The sequence below is a fragment of the Grus americana genome, chromosome 8 (genome assembly GCF_028858705.1).
Source record: "Grus americana isolate bGruAme1 chromosome 8, bGruAme1.mat, whole genome shotgun sequence".
NCBI classification, from domain to species: Eukaryota; Metazoa; Chordata; class Aves; order Gruiformes; family Gruidae; genus Grus; species Grus americana.
Window position 1 is genome coordinate 2,788,374 of NC_072859.1, and position 4,708 is coordinate 2,793,081.

The 4,708-nt window shown below is 45.4% G+C and overlaps 1 pseudogene; it reads right to left on the reverse strand.

Annotated features, from left to right (window-relative positions):
- Positions 1-333: 333 nt before the first annotated feature.
- Positions 334-2,392, reverse strand: LOC129209379 (uncharacterized; annotated as a pseudogene).
- Positions 2,393-4,708: the final 2,316 nt, after the last annotated feature.

Here is a 4,708-nt window from a genome sequence, read left to right on the forward strand (position 1 = left end):
GGTTCATTTGGAAGGGCCCCACTGCTGCCACAGTGTTCATGGGACCTTCTTCTCCCGGTAGCCACAATGTCACCGGGGTCATAGGTATGGTTTGGGTTTTACCCAGAGCATTTAGGACTATGAGGCGTTTGGACGGGATTGAGATACCACACTGTTCTGCCTCAGTTCATCTTAGCACTGTAATTTGGGCTCCAGTGTCAATTAAAAAGGTTACAGGCCTTTTCTTTGGCCCTGCTGCCACTGTAATCAATAAATCCCCTTTTTCGTTGCAGGTGAGTTGCCTCATAAACATCCACCCTCCGCCTCCCCCCTCACCCTGGGGGGGCAGAGGATTTAGTTTCCCGCCATTCTTTCATCCCCTTTTTGTTCCTCCCCCATGTTCACTACTGGTAAGGTATTACGACTTGGTCTAGGAGTAGTTCCCTGTCCGGACCATCTCTGCACTAGCAACTCTAACTTCTTAGTCGGGAGTCCATCCATCAAATCCCGCGGAACGCCCTTTTTCAGCCCCAATTGCCATAACCCTTGTCGGGTTAGGGGCTTTTCTTTTCCAGTTAGATCTGGGCTCCTCCCAGAGAATGGCAGCTGCCCGCTTCCCTGTTCTGCCGCTTGCACAGCTCTGGTTTCAACTTTCTGGTATGATCGGCTAACAGGGCCATACTTTCTCCCATAGTTAATTAACTCTTGCGCTATCTCCCCCCACGTCCACACCTTCCTCCCTAGCCGCCGATGCTTGGGGGTCACCATTCTCTCCAGGGCAGCCACGATTCTCTCCTCCCTGGGTATATTCTGAATTTTCCCCTGCAGTTGGATCCCGATAGGTTTTAAAGAATCGGGAAGTCCCCGTATCAGGGATGTCATTCGTTCGGGATCTACTGGCAACAACATTGGGGATCTCAGGTTGGGCTTGAGTTCCCGTTCATATTGAATAAGGGAAACTAATTAGCGTAGAACAACTTTAAAAACAGAATATAACTTGGCAACACTTGAGTCAGGCCCCACAAACTCAGGCTTCGCCTGTCTCATGCTCCAGTACAAAAGAAAACAATTAGTAAAATAGCTAGGATGTAGAAACAGGGTAACAGAAGCCGTAAATTAGGGAATAGTTCTTGGGTATGAACTAGAAAAAGACACAAAGTTTGAGGCAACCTGATAAAGGGGGGGCCCAATATGCCAACAAGCCTGGGACCATCTGGGCAGGACGGATAACAAGGTTGCTGAGCTTGCAAAATGGAGATAATGAAGAAGAGGTCACCCAACTGTGTACACTGAAGAAGAGGAGAAAGAGGAAGATTTGAGGAGAACGACCCCTGATGACCACCTGAGAAAGAAACTGCACAGGTGTATCAGGACATTAGCATATATTCATGAGTTCCCCGAATAATAATGAATATGTATTGAATTTATCAGAAACCTAATAAATATGTAACTCTTTTGTAATATAAATCATGTACAATTTGTTTCTCGTTGAGACGCAGGTTCGTGGAAATATCCTGGTGTGACTCCCAGCGCTGCAATAAAGGATACCTGCTTAATAGTCACATTGGCTATTAAGTGAATTTTTTTGATTCAATACATCATTTGCAGGCAAGCCTCTTTCTGCACACTTTCCAGCAGCTGATCTACTGAGCCTGTTATGGCTAGGGGGTCTCCCCTTTCCAAGGGGTTCAACCCTCCTGCCCAATATGCAACCCTCTGATTTAACGACCATGGGGCTCGGCCATCGCCAGTGGTTAAAAACACGCCTGGGTCCCAATATCCTTCCGCCTCTTTCTCTGACAGCAAGATCCCATTTCCCCCCCAACAGGGACACCCTCCAAGCATACTCAGTTTTGAATTCTCTCGTGGTCCCTGCAAAGTCCTTTCGCAGCTTGGCCAATTCGGTTACCGTGAAAGGAATTTCTTTGGTAATAACCTGGGGGCAATTGTCATTGTCGTCTTCATATACATACTCCGTTTTAACTAGTGGGCAGATATGGGGGGGGTTCTTTACGGCCTCCTTTACTCCCTTTAGGTCTCCCCAGGGGTAGACTTGCCGTATCCCTTTCTCCTCGAGCGGTACCTCCACCTCTGCTAGAGTGTCTGTCTCCCTTAGGAGTTGGTTTCTCAACTCCTCCTTCAGTATCAGGTTTTGGCGCTTCTCCTCCTCCAGTGCCCGTTGTTTTCTTGTAGCTGTTCTTGCAGCGCTGTTATTGCTGCCTGCAGAGAAGCTACCACAGCCTCAGCCTGACAGGACCTCCGCTTCCTTTCCTCCACCACAGCTTGTAGCGGACCACTACTGTATGCGGCTTGTCTCGACACTGCCGTCGCACCACCATTTCCCTGCGTTACCGTCCTGCCTCGGAGGGCACTGCCCCCTGCCTCCTTGCGGTCTGCGGACGAGCGCCACCATGCGCATGTGCGAGAGCCAGGGCGCGAAAAGGCTTCCCGAGGAGGCAGCACGTATCACACGTGCCGCACAAACGGCACGTGCGCAGCCGCGATCTGCGCATGAGCGTGGGACCCTCTATAAAGGAGCGCACGTGCTCCGGTAAGTGGTGGGGCTTTTTTTCCTTTTTCCACACGGTGGCGCTCGTCCGCAGACGGCGAGGAGGCGGGGGGCAGTGCCCTCCGAGGCAGGACGGTAACGCAGGGAAATGGTGGTGCGACGGCAGTGTCGAGACAAGCCGCATACAGTAGTGGTCCGCTACAGCTGCATGAGCTCAAAGATTCTAATAACTGGTCTCTAGCAATGTATCTACTATGACATAAGATGATGAATAATGTTTGGAGTCTTATTTAGTATATTAGAGCCTATTTCTCTTATTATGGAAAAGCACAATGTTCCAGACTGTAAAATGAGTATCTATTTCATTAACAGAAAAGCTTATGATACTTCACAATTAAAGATATCTTGCTGTGATACGTAAGCAGATGATCTCGATTCCTCTAGCTTTGCTGGTTTTCTTTGAGTAACATGAATAGCAAACCTCAGATATGAAAATTTGCTCTTTCAGGTCTCTTAGGAATGTTTTTTCCTTAATTTGAGCAAATGTTTTCTTTCTTTTCTGACAAGTGTCACTTTTAATTCACTATGAGGTGTCAATTATTCAGTTTTCCAGTGTGTACTCTATTCCATCTTACTTTCAGGCACCCTTTGAAATCCATATGCTATGCAATTTAGAAAGAAGCTTATTACATGTGTACTAAGTCACTTGGAAAGAGAGAATAAGAGCTTGTTTCCATACCCAACAAGGCAAACCGGGGAAAGACAACTCTTCATGAATCTGCAGTATGTGCCTTTGTATGAAGAGTTTTATCAGCATACGGCAAAAAGCTGGTGTGTGGGCGCACTCCCTGCTGATCTATTAATGATGCTGCTAAAAACTGACTCTGCTGTTGCATGCTAAAAACTAGCATCTCACATGTACATTTGTATTTTAGAAATAATTTTTCCAAACAAAAGGGAAGTGTTTAATTTAAGACTATAGTCTACAGTGAACCTTGAATGCGTATTTAACTAAAGAGAGTGCATGGTACCACTGGTCTGGTTTTGTAGAGTTTCCTTCTATACTGTGCTACCCGAACAGAGTGAGCATTTGACAAATATTGTGCTTTTCCCAGTGACTAACTGGGTCTTCATACAAAATCATTAAACATTTTTTTAAGGCTCAACAAAAATGATTCCCCAGCTTTTATATGTGTATATATATCACAAGGGAAACCTCAAATTGCAAAGTACTCTAGAAAGGCAAAAGTGATTTGACAAAATACACTTATAAAATCACATCCAACATACTTGTAAAAAATATAGCCTAAAACGGCAGGAAGACTGAGCTTTCAGGACATTCAAATGAAAGTGGCACAAAATTTCCAGCTGAGAAGTCCAGACAGTAGCGTTCTTTATGGCATGAGAGATTCCAATGGTCTGGAACCATCTAACCATCACCCAGCTGGATTTAGAAAGAATGAATGGTTGTTAATGTACTTGTCTGGCTTCTGGTTCATGTGAGAATCCGGGAAAGCATGGCAACCTAACATGGGCTGCAAACACAACCTACAGTAAATAGGACAGTTCATTGCTGTTAAGAAGTTAGCCACAATTCCACAGGAGCTTCACAACCTCTTTTTGGAGGGAAGGTTAAGCTGAGTCACTTGGGTGCATTAGAAATATGCACCATCACAGAACTGGCACCTTTCCTAGGGAGTATCACACTGCTTTGCATGTATCCCTGATAATTCAGCAACGCCTCTGGTGGTCAAAGGGCTTCTGATGTGCATTGTTAAATAGCCTACATTAGGTTAAATAATTCACTATGGAAGGACAACCAAGCTTAAAAGGAAGAGCAGATGGCTAACTTAACGGAGCAGAACATACTGCTATACTAAGCAGTAATTAATTCAATTGGAAACTATTGCTTAGGCAATGGCTGATCTCCAAAAGAAAAACTGGTAGACCTGAGAGCATGCCCTGATGTCAGTGTGAACTGCTTATCTGCTGTCATTCATAAACACTTGTTATTTAAGATAATTCACAGAGAAGTAATCCGGACTTCATGTAATAAAGAGTATGCACATATAACGACCGCTAAAGCCTTGCAGGGGGGTGGAGGGGAAAGGGTTTGATCCAGGAAAGAAGTGATAGGCTGACTGGCATGAACTTCCCTAAGGGAAGAACCCCTGTCCTTACAGTCATTCTATTAAAATCGTAAGTAGAGCAAAACAACTG